The sequence below is a fragment of the Elephantulus edwardii genome, unplaced genomic scaffold (assembly GCF_000299155.1).
Source record: "Elephantulus edwardii isolate Elephantulus edwardi_28Jun2011 unplaced genomic scaffold, EleEdw1.0 scaffold00081, whole genome shotgun sequence".
Taxonomy (NCBI): Eukaryota; Metazoa; Chordata; class Mammalia; order Macroscelidea; family Macroscelididae; genus Elephantulus; species Elephantulus edwardii.
This window is the reverse complement of record NW_006399831.1, coordinates 12371437-12388936: the sequence shown is the minus strand read 5'-3', so window position 1 is coordinate 12388936 and position 17500 is coordinate 12371437. Positions and strand designations below refer to the sequence as shown.

Genomic DNA, 17500 nt, shown 5'->3' with positions numbered 1-17500 from the left:
TTAGTCTTTTTCATTCTGAAATCTATTTTATCAGATATTAGTATTGCCAACTCTGCTTTTTTGAGGTTGCCATTTGCTTGGTATATGTTTTTCCAGCCTTTGATGTTGATTCTGTCTTTTTCTTCCTTTTTTAGATGTGTCTCTTGTAGGCAAAATATTGATGACTTTGTTTCTGGATCCATTCTGTTACTCCTTTTCTCTTAACAGGGGCATTTAGCCTATTTACATTAAATGTGATTATTGTCAGGCCAAGTTTTATTTTTGCCATTTTCCTGTGTTTCTTTTTTCTGTTGTTTCTGGGTACTATGGCCCATTCACTTGTAGGACTCCTCTTTTATTTTTCAAGGGGAGGAATGAAGTGGGGGGAAGGGATGGGCAGGGAGAAAAGTTCAACAATGAATTAATGGAAATCCAAAATCTCTGTAAATTTTTCTTAAATAATAATAAAATGCAAAAAACCCCACAAAAAACAAAAAAATTCTTGTAGTTTTGGTCTTGTTTTCACAAATCCCTTAAGGTCCTTCTTTTCTGCAAAGAATCTAATCTCCCTTTCAAATTTGATAGAGAGACTTGCTGCATATAGGATCCTTGGCTGGCAATTGTTATCTTTCAACTTTCTGTATATGGCATCCCATTACCTTATACCTTGCATGGTTTCTGCTGAGAAATCAGAACTTAATCTAATTGTTCCCTCTTTGTACATAACTCTTTGCTTTTCTCATGCTGCTTTTAGAATTCTATCCTTGTCTTTTAATTTGGAGAATTTGACTATGATATGCCTTGGTGTTTTTCTTTTTGGGTCTAGTCTATTTAGTGTTCTCTGTGCTTCTTGGATGTGGGTTTCCCCATTCTTCAAAATACCTGGGAAGTTTTCTTCCAGTACTTCTTCCATAATCTTCTCTGATTTCCCTGTCTCTCCCATGTTCTGGACTTCCAATCATATATTTATTATTCCGTTTGATATGATCGGATGTAATTCTAATGTTTTCTTCATTTTTTTTACATCTCACCTCTGATTTTTCTTCAAGTCGGTTTCTAGTGAGGTTTTTGTCTTCCAGCTCACTGACTCTCAGTTCCATCTCTTCAGTTCTACTTTTTTTGTCTTACCAGTATGTTGGATACTTCTTAATACGGTTTTAGTATTCTGGCTTGCATTTTCATGCTTTTCTGTTATTTCCAGTACTGTCTTGGCTGAACCCTTTCTGTCTTGTGATGATTTTTTTAATTTCTTGTACCTCTTTGTCTATTCTATTAATTTTTTATTTGACCTTTTGTATTTTTATTCATCTATGTTCAAGTTTCTCCTCCTCTATATATTTCTTCTAGATTGTTATCTCTGAAGTATTTACCCTCTTAATGTTTTCATTGTTTCTTCACACATTTGCATCTTTTTTGTAGCAGATCAAGTAACTCTACATCAGCATACATTTTCTGGTTCTCTCTATTTATTGGGTCTGCTTTGTTTGGAGGAGGGTAATTTTGTTTTTTCATAATGACGGATGTGGATTGTTGCTTTCTCTATATTATGGAAGTCTTTTCTTAGTAGATATTAGGTTGTTATGACCATAAAATTATCCAGGTTACAGCAAAGTTTTGTGAAGCATCTAGATATTTGTATTTCCGATAGCATTTTTCCCCCTAAAGCAGCTGAATGATGAAGGAGGAAGCCTGTTGCTCCCTTCTTGAAGAGGCTTCTCACCGCCTTCAAGGTGCCCAGGACCCCCCTGTTACTTCAGTTAAGGGGTCCCATGTGTTCAAGCCAGACAGTAGTTTTTCCCCAAAATACCTGAATGACCAAAGAGGAAGCCTGTTGCTCCTTTCTTGAAGTGGCTTCTCACCTCCTTCAAGGTGTCCACGACTTCCCTATAGCTTGAGTTAAATGATACCATGTGGTCAAGCCAGACAGCAGTATTTTCCCCCAAAGCACATGAATGACCAAGAAGGAAGCCTGTTGTTCCCTTCTGGAAGTGGCTTCTCACCTCCATCGAGGTGACCAGGACCCCTTTGTTGCTAGAGTTAAGGGGTCCTATTTGGTCAAGCCAGATAGCAGTTTTTCCCCCAAAGTACCTGAATGACCAAGGAGGAAGCCTGTTGTTCCCTTCTAGAAGTGGCTTCCCACCTCCACTAAGTTGCCCAGGACCCCTCTGTTGCTTGAGTTAAGGGGTCCCATGTAGTCAAGCCAGACAGAAGTTTTCCCCTCCCCCAAAGTACCTGAGTTAAGGGGTCCCTCATGGTCAAGCTAGACAGCAACCCCCCCTAATAACTGTGGGAGCAGTGTAGATAGCACCATCCTACACTTCCTGTCATCCTGCATTCTAAAAATACTTTTTAAAAAGTTAAATGGAGACAATAATTGTGAAATCAAATAATCTATAGGAATCAAATCACCTAGATATATAGCGTGGGGGGTGGGGGGGTGGAAAATATCAATGTCATCAGCCAGAATAAGACCTGGGCACAAGTGCTAAACAGACCCATCAATTGCTCACATGCAAGCTCAAATTGAAGCTGAAGAAAATGAAAAAAAAGCTCATGAGAGCCAAATCCTACCTTGATTATACCCTATTCTTAATCTGAAACCAACTCAAGAATACATTTGAATTGTTGAAGGATCAGAGATCAGAAATGGTATGGGATAAAATTAGGGTATCAAGCATTCAGGTGGTAAAAGATTGTTTAAAAGATGGAAAAGAAAATTCCTCAACTGACATCAGAAAAGACTCACAAACTTTCTTTTCTCTACAGAAGGTGAAATGAAAATTTTATGAGATCTAGTAAAGGCGCTTAATAGAAGATTCCAATGTTCAGCTTGAAAAGACAAAACAAAATATATATGAAAATATCTGGAGTTAAAAAAACCACAAAAGACATGCCTGACATTTCTCAAGTTGCACGAAACTGAAGAAACAATCCAAACCTCAAGTTTCATGAACTGGAGAAACAACCCAAACCTGCTAACACAATGAGAATCAAAGAATGTGGAAGGAATTCACAAAATCACTGTACCAAAAAGAATTCACTGACACTGAAATATTTCAAGGAGTATTAGCAAGAATTAGTGGCCTTGGAGGAAAACCCCAAATTTCAATAAAGGCATTAGCCAAAAAATTAAGGCTCCAGTACTTGACACATTTCAAGAAGCAGAGTAGTCCTGAATGTGTTCCATCATCTACGCCAAGAAATTTTTAAGACAGCTATCTAGCCAACAGACTGGAAAGTCCCATTAGTGCCATTTAAAAAACAAACAAAACAACAACAACAAAAAACCACCAACCAAACCCATAAACAAACAAAACTACCCTACACAACAAAATAAGCCAAAACAATGCAGAAATTTATTGAATATCATTCATATAATCAAGTGAAATTTTGTGTAATCTTGAAGGTAATTAAAAATATAAAACCTGGAGGAATGCATTTATATTTTCCATTGCTTGGATTTATTGCTAAAACCTTAGTAAACAAGTTAGTATAACAAATATGTTAATAATATTAAAAGTTTTACCATAAATTTCACTAACGTTCTATTTTTGTTGTCCATACTTTGGGCCCTCAAACTCAATTGCAAAGGTCTTTAACAATTTAGAGATGGCTAAGGATTATAGAAATGAAAACTAACAGGTTTGTCCTGGAGAGGGTGAAGCCAGGTTGCTCCTTGGAGTAAAAGATTCTGAAGCTTTGTCTGCCGTACTTTGGACCTGATGCAAGGAGGAACCAGTCCTTGGAGAAGAACTTCATGCTTGGGAGGGTGGAGGGACAGCACAGGAGTTGAAGATCCTTGAAGAGATGGATTTATTCAGTGACTGGGGTAATGGAGGAAGGCATGTTAGAGATAGTGAGATTGACACAGGATAGGGCAGAGTTTAAGGCTGTTGTACAAAGGGTCACTACGAGTCTCAGGCGACTTAGTGACACATAACAACATGGATGATAGAAGCCTTTGAGTTGTGGTGCTGGAAAAGAGATTTGAATATACCATGGACTGCCAAGAAAAGAAATAGGTCTGTCTTGGAGAGGGTGAAATCAAGTCTCTTTCTGGAGTCTAGGATTTTGAAGCTCTGTCTCACATATTTTGGGCATATGACCAGGAGGGAGCAATCCTTGAAATAGGACATCATGTTTGGAATGGTGGAGGGACAGCACAACAGAGTAAGATCCCAGTTGAGGTAGATTAATACAGTAATTAGGATAATGTGGGTAGGTGTACCAGAGTCAGTGAGACTACCTTAGGACAGGGCAGGCTTCAGACTATGAGTCACAGGTTACTTGACGCACATAACAACACATCAATATATTAAGAAACATGATACATTCACTTCAGGGTTTTCAAATTTATACATCAACTACTAAAGTAAAAAGCAGTTGAAGATTTTTTACCAACTTCTGAAGTCTAATATTGACCAACTAGTTGCTACTTGTTACTAATGAATATATATTTTATAAGTGGAAATGTCAATAAGTAGTTCAAATATGGTATGAAGTTGAGAGACATCTTAGATACACATAAATTTGAAAATCTCAATATGTAATTATAGTTAAAGGAATGAGAAATTACAAAATAAATGTAAAGAAAACTTGCATGGTTGAGCTACAAATATAAATGTTCTGAGAGTAAATTAGATTTAGTAATGGTAATCTTGACAGCGTGAAGGAAAATAAGGTTGCTTTCTTAGTTAAAAAAGTCATTTCTATATATGTCTTGAAATACAATATTTTGAGTGACAAGATAATATCCAAATACATACAAGGAAGCCCAGTGAATATCAATATCATTCAGATATATGCACCAAAAACCAGAGCAAAAGAGGAGGAATTACAAGATTTCTACCAACTTTTTCAGGCAGAGATAGATTGAACATGCAATCAAGATGCATTAATAATAATCAGTGACTGGAATGCAAAAGTTGGGAACAGAGAAGAAGGATCAGTAGTCGGTAAACATGGACTTGATGACAGAAATGAAGCTGGATATAGAATGATAGAATTTTGCACAATCAGCGACTTATTCATTGCAAATACATTTTATAAGAAACAAAAATGCAGGTTATACACATGGATTTCACCTGATGGTATGCACAGGAATCAGATTAATTACATCTGTGGAAAGAACCGCTGCTGAACCTCACTATCAGCTGTGAAAACTAGGCCAGGTGCTGATTGTGGAACAGACCACCAAGAACTCATATGCAAGTTAAATCTGAAGCTAAGAAAATTAAATCAAATGCACGAGAACCAAAATATGATCTTGAGTCTATCCCACCTGAATTTCAAAACCATCTCAGGAACAGGTTTGAGGCATTAAACACCAATAAACAAAGACTAGATGACTTGTGGTATATCAAGAATGTTGGGGGGAGACTGAGAAAGATGGGATAAATAATGTATAGTGCCTTGAAACAGATGAGGGAGAAAACTTTATAAAAAGGATAGGTGATTAGGTATTGTTGTCATGGCAGGTGTCCAGAACAAAGGCTGCATAGTGGAGTGGACCTGAGGGATGGATTGTAAAACAATGGGGAACTTTTCTTTGACTTTTCAAAGAGAAGAGTGTACTGGGGGGAGGGGAGAAAAGTGCAACAATGAATGAATAAAAACACAAAGTCTCTGTAAATTTTCATTAAAATTAATTAAGTAAAAAAAAGAGTACCACTCAGACAGAGTGCAAACGGTCATTATAAAGACAGAGGAGGAAGAAAAGATCAAAATAGATGACAGAAGAGACTGACTATTGCACTAAAGTGCAGCGACGGCAAAGGAGACGGAAGAATTCAAAGTAACAAAGAACTGAACAGAAAATTTCAAAAGGCAGTGCTGGAAGACAAATCAAAGTATTATAATCAAATGTGCAAGGAACTGGAGTCAGAAAATTAAAAGGACCAAACTTGCTCAGCATTTCTTAATCTCAAGTTACTGAAGAACAAATTCAAACCTCGAGTTGCTATAATCAAGGATGCTTTCAGCAGAATGTTAAATGGTCCAGGAAGTATTAAAAGAAGATGGAAAGAGTGTATAGTCATTGTATTGAAAGGAGTTGTCAGACACAGGAGAATTTCATGAAACAATATATGAGCAGGTGGCCTTGAACTGCGTACCTTCAGGATTACAGCACAGCTTCTTGCCACTAGTCCAGGTGAACGTATGTAATTCTGTTAGATTTTCACTTTAATTATGTTTAATAACTACTGGTCTTGATCACATCAGACAAAAGTATTTATTTTGAACTAGTAGTAAGTAATATTGATTTAATATCTACCATGTACTATGTCTTTCGTACTTTCTTATATAACACTTTGGAAGCAGGAATGGCATCTACTTCCTAAATAACATGCCTCCAGAAACCCTATGAACGTTGATAAACATCAGTAGTTGTAGGGGACCTTGAAGCCTTTTGTTCTTAGGGTCACTATGAGTCGTGCTTGACTCGAAGGCAATCAACAACAGCAACAATATATAACACTATTCTATTTCCTTTGGTGGGGGATGGATATGAATTGAGAAAATGCTAAGCTGTTCGCATACAAAAAAGCTCAACTATAATTGCAGTGTATATAAATCTAGTTAAATTGTAAAATTATTCCTTTATAATCTTATTACTTTAAGGTAGAGTTTTAATACTGTTTAACTTGTTAACTTTCAAAGAGTCAGGTTAATTAATCTTATAATAGCTTGAGGACACTTTTATTATATAAAGTAATGACTTACCTACAGAGGCAGAAGTCTCTGGAATGGTAAGACTCCTAAATGCCAGGTTGTGTGGCACAATTCTCCAATTAGTCCAGGTTCCACTTTCAGTTCAGTAACACCAATTCAACAAGACTCTGGTTTCCTCAATCATCCAGCAAGGTTTGCCTCAGGGTTGTTATACATCAGTTTCTCATTGATGATTTGAGAAGCTCAGCAACACATTTAACTGTAGCATTTAACTTAGGGCTTCTTTGGTTATATCTTGTGACAGTTTCTCCACAGCTATGTGACAGTGTCTCTATCACCATCACCAGGGTCTTGCCACCAGAGTCTTGCCACCAGTGTCTCACTATGTCCTACTGCTTGTTGTGGGAAGCACTCTCTCCTTTATCCTAGTCCCACAGCTGATGATGATTTACAAGACCATGTGTCTGTAGTTAAGATAGGGGGAGACCAGAGGGGAATAATATAATTATATTATTAGAAAAGCCAACATTTAAGCTAATACCTCACCAGTGTTATAGTCTTTCAGACTTCACAGAACCTTGGGTACCTAAAAGTGGCTGTCTCAATAAATTTATATTCCTTTATGTAGTTCATGCATCCTTGGACAGGTAGTCTTGGAAATAGCAGACATAATAGGTTGAAATCTAGTAACCTATTTTTTTTCCAATCTGTAGATTATGATTACACACACAAAAAGTGTTCTGAATATTAACTCAGGAGCGATTTCCCATTAATTTTCAGAAGTAACGGGGAGCTCCGGGTCTAATGGACTAAGTAGTTGCACTGTCAATTCAATGACAGGCTACTTGAACCTACCAGATGCTCCATGGGGGGAAAAATTAATAATCTCTTCCTGTAATATTTACAGCCTCTGAAAATCTGCTCAACTGTTTCAGCAAGGAGTCTGTTAAAACTTATGAGTAATACACCTGTGGACTTATTTGTTTGGTTTTTGGTGGGTAGGGAAATTTGGTAGAAGTAAATACCATTTCAGATTCAATTTCTTATAGAAAAAATAAGTAATACCCTAATATCATGGTTTAGTGGTAAGAAAATATGCTGCCAACCTAAAGGCATATGGTTAAATTCTACCAGCTGCTCCACCAAAGAAAGATGGGCAGTTTCCTTCCAAGTGTCTTATTGCCTCTGAAAATCTACTGGAAAGTCAGCAATGAGTCATCTTTGACTCGATTGTACACAACAACAACAACAACAACAATATTTTAATTCCTACCAGTGAAATATATTTTAATGTGTAAATACTTGAACCAGGAGGTAGTCATCAGAACAGAAGAAAGAAACATGCTCACTAGCCTATATAAAAAAATTAATAAGACAGATATCTAGTCAACTGACTAGAAGAGATCCATATTTGTTCATGTTTTGTTTTTCTGTTTTTTAAAAGGTGATCTAACAGAATGTAGAAAGTATCAACAATATATTTGGTATCACATTCAAGTAAAATTGTATTTAATATTATTTTAAAATTATTGGAATGTTACTTCAACAAGGAACTTGTAGAAATTCAAGTTGGAATCAGAAGAAGCCATGCAACAAGGGATACCATTGCTGATGTCAGATTAATCTTAACTGAAAACAAATAATAACAGACAGATATTTATTTGTATCTTATTGATTATGTAAAGGTTTTTGACTGTGTGGATTATAACAAATTATGGCCCAAATTGAGGAATATGGGAATCCCAGAACATTTAAGTATTCTCATGTATAAAGCTATATGCAAACAAAGAAACAATTGTCTGCACAGAACAAGGAAATATTGCACAGTTTAAAATCAGGAAAGTTGTATTCTCTCTCCTTACCTGTTCAATTTGTGTCCTGACAAAAACATTCTAGAAGTTGGACTATAAGAAGCCAAGATTGGAGGAAGACTCATAAAAAAATCTGTGTTATGCCAATGACACAAATGTCTGTATAGGGTTTACATTTTTCCACTTTCAAGTAACAGAAAATAACATAAAACTTAGGAGAGAATTTTAGAAAAGTAATAGATGTTTACAATTTCAAAAACAGTAAACAAAAGCAACAATAAAACAAGGGGAAAAACCCAACAACTGGTAAGACTCGGGTACATGTGGAAATTTTAGGACATGGATCTTGATTGCCAGTCCTGCAATATGTCTGTTTCTATCTTTCTTCTTTGCAGTTAAATCTCATTCTCTCAGTCTTCTTTATGCTTCTCATAGTTGCTGAGTCAGAACCAACTCATAGCTGTCCCTCTACTGGGTTTCTGAAACTGTAAAAAGCATAAGAGGAAATTGCCCAAGGAGTCACTAGTGCTTTTAAACTACCAGAGAGGTGTAGCCTTTGGGATAGTAGCACAATTCCCTATGGACTAGGTCATCAAAATTCTTCTACTATTCCCTGATTCCATGTCCAAGATAAAAAAAATTTAAAAATCTTCATTTTAACTCCAACTCAGAAAATAATTGTCCCTAGGCAAGAAGCTGTGCTGCAAACCCAAAGGCAGGCAGTTTAAGGCCACCGGATGCTTTGTGGGAGAAGGATGGGAAATCTCCTCTCATGATATTAACTGCCTCTGAAAACCTGCTGGAGGGTCAGGTATGGTTTGGTTCTTATTCTATGGTACACAATAACAACAACAACAAATATAGTAACTGTGATAGTTTCTCAAATCTTCCTTGATTTTATTGACTGATAATTTTGAAAAGTACTGGTCAAGAATACTGTAGGTTGAAATGTAATGATAAAATCTAAAAGCTCTGTAATGCTTTTTTTTCCATGACCTGGTAAACCATAGAGTGGTATGCAACATTCCTTTATCCCATCACAGCCCTAATACAAGTTAAGTGAAATTCCTCTAGGGCATTGTCTGTGATACCTTTTACCTATTTAGAGATAAAAATGGAAGGACGCTAGACTTTATGGTTGGAGGAAATGTAACTATCATCAAGAAAGACTTGTCAGGAATAGAATGTTTCTTTTTGGACTGGGTAGGTCTCTAATTTAGGAAAATTGTTGACAGTATAGAGATTCACAGAGAACACCTGGCCTACAGATGAAGAAGGAAAGAAGAACTTTTCTCCACTATGGACAGAGAGAAAGAGCAGGCCTTACCTACAGCTGGGATTCTGAATTTGGACTGTTACACTCCTAAACTGTAAGAGAATAAATTTCTGTTAGTCCTCTTTTTGTGGTATCTCTGTTATAACAGCACTAGATAATTAAAATGATAATTTTCAACACATTTCAAAACAAAATTAAAGTAAGATAAATGAAGAACAGATGTGTTAAGACTGAAAAATCACAGCTCATGTATAATTGTTATTAATATGTAGATCATTATGTGGACAAACTCTTTGTACAGATAAGGAACTGAACACACAGTAATAACTGACACCCTTAAAGACTTGAGAGAAAGGATAGTCAGAAATATTTACCCTGAGTATTTTAAGCACAATTGAATTTAACAGAAAAAAAAGATGTCTAAGTCTTTTAAAATAAATTTCTCTTCAAACTGCTAAACTTACTGCTACATTATAATGACATAACTTTCTGGAAAAGATAGTAGTTTGTTGTTTGTTTGTTTGTTTGTTTTTTACCTCTGACACTGTTAACAGCAAAAGGTTAACTTAGATCATATCTTTGTATCAAACATTTCTAAGGAAAAAAACTATTTTTACATTTTAAAAAATCAATAGCATAGTAGTTGTATTGAAACACCCTTAATAGTCTTCATAAAAAGGATAGTGACATATATAATATTTTCACTTTTTCTGGAGACTCATATTATATATACATACTTCTATCTTTTTTTGTTTGTTTGTTTTGTTTTTTTAATTTTGTATACGTGTACCGTCAAATCAGATCTGACTGGTACAGGAGGATATTGCACCTCCTTCTCCGGCAGAGCGTCTGGTGGATTCGAACCATCTTCCTCTGGGATTGCAGTTCAGTTTCTTGCCACTAGGCCACCAGAGCTCCCCAACTTCTATCTTGGAATAGTATAGTTGAGTTCTTTCATGTAACATTATTTGTTCTAGTTTCATCCAGGTTGTGTAGTATTATTCTTGATCATTTTTTATGATTAATAATAGGACAAATTGTGATGCAAAAAGGACAATTATGACTAAGATCACAAATATAAAAAGATAAGAAAAACTTTATACACAATGTCTGTCTTGGAGGGTTAATAGAAATAAGAAAGGTGGGTGAAGAGCTGAAAAAGAAATAAATTATAGCAGAAAAACAAAAACCTATGTGATATTATGTTTATGTAACCACATCAGAAGCATGTATGTTAGCCCCTTATAGACAAGTCAATAAGGTAAGGATGGTTGCTAATTTTACTGACTTATATCGTTTTCAAAATCATTATGTCTAAAAATTACATTTTTGGAAACCAAAATGTACATAGAATTATGTATATATGTTGATTTAAAATGCATACATTTACTTAAAATATGTTCAGGCATTATTGCCAAATATGTTGTTGCCATTAAGTTGGAACCAGCTTATTTATAATAGCTGACCCTCCAGTGAGTTTTCAAAAACTGGAAATTGCACAGAAGGAGAGAACCCATCTTTCTACCACTTGCCAAAGCATGTATCTGAATTGATGGAATGAAAGGGCTTTATAAAAGATTGTAATCATCTGTGCAAGTGAGGAAAACAAATGGAAAATGAATCCAAGGAGGGAATGGAAAATGATTACAAGTTTTATAGTGTTTTATTTTAATACTTTATTATTATTTACTTCATTATCATTCAAGGTAATCTACAAGCAGACAGAAAATCTTTTTTCTCAACCTTACCAAGTGAAAAATGAATGTCTGGCTCTAGCAACCCATGGATGAGTAGTTGGAATTCACCAGCTGTTCCATGGAACAGACAATCTCCTCTGATGTGACGTATAGCCTCTGAAAACCTGCTAGAGAGTTAGCAATGAGTCAGCGCTAACTAGATGGCCATATATAAGTGTGTGAGTGATAGTGCAGTAGAGACGTTAAATTTAGGATTGATTGTGTAGGTCAACGATCTACTCATTCCATAGTCATGCCATTTCTTTCCTTGATATTTAACATATCTCATAGGTGATATTAGGATTCAATTAAAGCACCACACTATACTGACCATACTGTTTAAAAGTGTTAATGAGAGCTTTGACTTTCACAAATAAGACAGATTTTCTAGGAATATATCTCTCAATTTATAATCAATTCCTCCCAGTTCAGAGTGCTGTGCTCCAAAGACTTTAGGAAGTCATCTGGTGCTGACATTTACCTCATATAAACACATCACACATAAAACAGAGTGTGAGACCTAAGGCACTGTGATCCTAGGACATGACTTTATTATGGTAGATCATGCAGAATCTTGGCTAATGCTATAAAAATAGTTATTCTAGCCCCTTGAATGATTTCAACCTGAGCTAATACATTTACTCCTGAAAACTCAGCAAGAAAGAGAATTTTCATCTAAAATGACCATGTTTTAATATTGTTTGCACAAAACATTATCATTGAATTATTTTACTGAAGATTATTCAAAAATGACTGGAACAGCACATCAACAGAGAACTACCAGAAGTCCAGGCTGGGTTTAGAAGGGGTCATGGTACTAGAGATATTGTAGCTGATGTTAGATGGATCTTGGCTGAAAGCAGGGAATACCAGAGGAATGTCTATCTGTGTTTCATTGACTATGCAAAGGCATTTGACTGTGTAGATCATAACAAACTATGGCTGACTCTGAGAAGAATGGGAATCCCAGAACACTTGATCATTCTCATGTGAAACTTATACTTGGACCAGGAGGCGGCCGTCAGAACAGAGCCAGGGAACACTGCATGGTCCAAAATTGGGAAGGGCGTACTATCTCCATACCATTTCAACCTATATGCAGAACAGATTATCCGGGAGGCTGGGCTCTATGAGGAGAAATGTGGGGTCAAGATTGGTGGATGATTTATCAACAATCTGCGTTACGCGGATGACACAACCCTGCTTGCTAAAACTGAAGAGGACCTCAAAGCGCCTGCTGCAGAGTGTCCAGGACTGCAGCCTACATTATGGATTGAGGCTCAATGTCAAGAAGACAAAGATTCTCACCACTGGACCAATTGGCAGCATCAGGATGGATGGTGAAGAGATTGAGATTGTACACAGCTTTAGTTTGCTTGGCTCCATAGTCAACAGTCTTGGCACCAGCAGCCAGGAAATTAAAAGGTGCATTGCCATGGGAAAGTCTGCTGTTAGGCACCTCTCCAAAGTACTGAAGAGCAATGGTGTCTCTCTGGAGACTAGGATGCATCTGATACAGACCATGGTCTTCACAATCACTTGTTACGCATCAGAGAGTTGGACAATGACCAAAGAGGATAGAAGGAGAATTGATGCCTTTGAGCTGTGGTGCTGGAGAAGAGTATTGAGAATACCATGGACTGCTAGGAAAACAAACAGATTTGTCCTGGAAAGGGTTAAACCAGGTGGCTCCTTGGAGGCAAGGATTCTGAGGCTCCGTCTAACATGCTTTGGACATGTTGTGAGGAGAGACCAGTCCTTGGAGAGGGACATCATGTCTGGGAGGGTAGAGGGACAGCGCAGGAGAGGAAGGACCTCTATGAGGTGGATTGATTCAGTGACTGGGATAATCGGGATGGGAGTGTCAGTGACAGTGCGATTGGCACAGGACAGAGCGGAGTTTAGGGCTGTTGTACATAGGGTCTCTATGAGTCGCAAGCAACTAACTCGACGGCACATAACAACAACAACAACAACATAGCTGAAATAAATAAACGGAAACAAAATTACCTCAACTTCAAAAAATGAGAAATGCTTTTTTCCGCCTTAAAAAAAGTGTATGTGTGTATAAGATAGAGTGTGAAATTGATAAGAAGCCATTTGCCTTGCAGAATTCTTATATATTTATACTATAAGACAGAAAGAAAAATGATTATGTAACAATATCTCTACTAGCTTCTGTAATTATTATTTTATTATCTCTGTAATAATGTGAGATAGGCCCATGGTGGAGCAATAGTTAAGCACTCAGGTGATAACTGAAAGATTGACTGTTAGAACCACCTCACTGGAGAAAGAGCTGGTGATCTGTTCACATAAAATTTGCAACATATTAAGCCCTATGGGGAAGTTCTACTTTGTCCCACTTATTGTTAGGAGTTTAAAAATCAACTTGATGTTATTCAATAAAAGTTTCTGAAAAAGAATTTATGTCACTTGTAAAAATAAGAATTTAAGTTGAAAATTTTACTTGTAATATTTTTCCTTTAACATCTATTTTAAAATGGAATTCTTATGACCCTTATCCCCATGTTGTTGTGTGTCATCAAGTCAGAATAGACCTATAGCTGATCTTTAGTAGGTTTTCTGAGGCAATTGATCATGAGACAGGAAATTGTTTTCATGTGTTGTTGTTGTTAAGTGTCATCAAGTCAAACACAACTCATAGCAACTCTAATCAACATAGACCTAAACCCTTTACTATAACTATTGTCATTTTTCAATGTTCATAGACTTTCCAGTGGCATGTCATTTAGGAAGTGGATGCCACTTCTGCTTCCAAACCTGAATTAATATAGGAGCTCCACCAAATACTGTCGACAGTGGGTAACCATTTTGGCATTTGACATACCAGTGGTACAACATAACAGCAACTCTAAGTTACAACAGTAGAGCAAATTGATAGACCAGTGCTGTACCACTTAGAATGGTCACCCCAAAACCAATTTACACCAGGCCCAAGGGCCCAACCATCTTTTAAATACAAGATCCACCTACCAGGTCCTGTTAACTCTAAACCAAAAGGTTTCCAGCCCACCACTCATTGTTCCCTAAATCCAGCAAATTCAATCAGCTCACACTCAATTAATTATAAACAAGGGAAAAAAAACAATCAAATAGTCCACACCCAACTCTCACTCAGACAAGAGAAACCATTTTGCACATGAGCCGACTGTTAAATAAAAAAAAAGAAAAACGGAAGGACTACATAGTAAAAAAGCACTCACAATTTTAATTGAGTATACAGACTTAAAAATTGTAATTAATGGAGTCTGTTGAAGGGAAGAAAAAAGATATCTATTGCCTTTAATTTGACAAATAATTAGCTGTGATAAATGTGATGTGTATTTATATTTCTGAATATGGAACAAAATTATTCATAGGGACATATTTTAAGGCAAACTAAATCAGATGTGTAAAGCTATTTTAAAACATGAAACTATGTAGGTTATCATTTCTTCCATGGTGAGCTTGCTTGTAAATTATTAAGCACTCAGGTGTATTTCTGTTCTTCAATTACCATAGAATAAAAAAAAATCAAATTTAAAAACAAATCAAATTTTAATTTGTCTCATGTTTCATAATCAAGTTTATTTACATTATATAGCATTGGCAGAACTGACTTCAGAGAAAGAACAATATAAATATAATATTCAATGTCCCCACTCATACTATAATAGTTGTCTAGGAACTGTCTTAAGTATTTTTTGGTATGAATCAGAATACACATAATACTTTCTGGAGGGTGGGGAAGTTCTTACTTATTTTATTTTGGCCTTCAATTCTAGTACATTTCTTATGTACTAGAATTAAAAAAAAAATTGACCTGACTTTACCTTGCTTCAGAATGCTTCCAACATAGCTGTACTTTCTAAAACATGGAGTGAAAATCAAAATATATTAACAACAGAAGCAAACTCAATTCATACTAAACTGTTAAGCCTTTTTTAAAAAAAAAATTACATCCTATGCTACCTATGAATATAGGGAAAGAAATCACCTACCACTTAACAGGTTTCAACAGAGGATAATTTGCAAGAAAATAACATACATTCCATAACGATTGTTTAGCATGCCTGTTATCTATAGAACATATTTTCTGTGGAAAATACAGAGGATGAATGTTATAACGGGACTGGAGGAAAGTCAGAAAGATACTCATGAGGTGTTATTGTTCGTGTGCAAAAGTTTCATATACTTCACCTTGAATAGTGATCAAATTGATATTAATTAATTTTTAAACATGTTGTTATGTGCCATTGAGTCGCTTGCCACTCATAGTGACCCTATGTACAAGAGCCCTAAATCGTGCTCTATCCTGTGCCAACCTCATTGTCTCCAACACACCTATTCCCACCACCCCTATTACTGAATTGATCCATCTCTTCGAGGGTCTTCGTCTCCTGCACTATCCTTCCACTCTCCCAAACATGATGTTCTTTTCCAATGACTGGTCCCTCCTTGCAACATGGCCAAAATCTGTCAGACAAAGCTTCAGAATCCTTGACTCCAAGGAGCATTCCAGCTTCACCCTCTCCAGGACAAACCTGTTTGATCTCCTACCAGTCCATCGTATATTCAACACTTTTCTCCAGCACCACAGCTCAAAGGCATCAATCCTCTTTCTATCATCCCTAGTCATTGTCCAGCTAGCTCTTCAACGGTAAAGAATCTAAAAAGGAATATTTTTTCTTTTCTTTCCTGCTTTTACCATAAAAACAAGATCTCCAATTTAATGAACTGGTTCTAAAACGTTCTTGCACTCTGGAATCAACTGAATGATCTTCAAACAGCAGATCCATATGTCCTAGCTTTGGTAGTTTCAAGTATAGTTTGTGGCTGTTTTTTTTTTTTTAAATTTTGTTTTTAAAAAAAGCTTTTACAACTTTATGGTTATAAGATTATACTCATTAATTTGAGAAATACCACTTTAGAGGGATGACTATTTCTCAGTCTTTCTTGAGCACTGCAAACTTCTGTTGTTGTTGTTATGTGACGGTGAGTTGCATGTGACTCATAGCAACCCTATGTACAACAGCTCTAAAACCTATTCTATCCCTTGCCAATCTTATTGTCTCTGACAAGCCCATCCTCATTAGCTCAATGAATGCAAACTCCTAGAAATTTAAAAATTATTGCTACAATGGTCTTCAAGTTCAATTTCATAAAGTCAGAGCATCAGAATTTTTGCTATTCCTGCCCTTAGGTGATTTTAAAAAAGAATCAAGATTAAAAGCTATTGAGCAATATATCTCCTTCTGTCAGATCAGAAGGTCAATTTAGTTTTCATGAAATTTCTCACATTTAAATTTGAAACATATAATATCAAAGATTTGGATTAGAAAAAGACATATCTGCATGCAATTTAATCATTACATGTGAACATTGCCTGGAAGAAAACTGTTGTCCTCAATGTAGAGTTGAAAAATTCAGGGGCAAAGTTCTTATTATTTGAAGAAAAGAGTAATAATAGATATTTTAATATGAATAAGTTATTCTTCATGCAGATACTTGCAATCTGACAGCAAAATCATTGAGACAATTTTATTACCTAAAAATTTAAAAATTATCTAGAAAATGGGCAAGGTACTTTCTAACAGATTCATCATTTTTAAAGAACATGATCAACTTTCAAGCAAATGTTTTCAGATGTTTAAAAGTCACCTACAAATGTTGATTGTAATTAGAATTTTCTTTAAAAACAAAAAAACCCATGGCAATGAGTGTAAACTGTCAACTCCTTAAAAATGGAATGCAAAAAGGAATGTCTATTTAAAGACTACAGCAGACTTCTGAATGAAAGATAGTGTTAAAATTTTCCCCTTTAGGTTTTTTTTTCTCTTTTAGATATGCATAACAAAGCATAACTGGGATGGGCTTCTGTTTGAGTAAAGCATAATAATAACTGTAATAAGAAAAATTGCTGGGCAATGAACTGCTAGAAAATTAATCTCCTTAGAAATCAAGGAGAATGTGCATATTGTACAGCAACCAAGTCTCTATTATTATTATTATTATTATTATTA

At 35.9% G+C, this 17500-nt stretch overlaps 1 pseudogene; it reads left to right on the top strand.

The window, feature by feature from the left end:
• Window positions 1-1654: 1654 nt before the first annotated feature.
• Window positions 1655-17500, top strand: part of LOC102872841 — a 77204-nt pseudogene continuing 61358 nt past the window's right edge.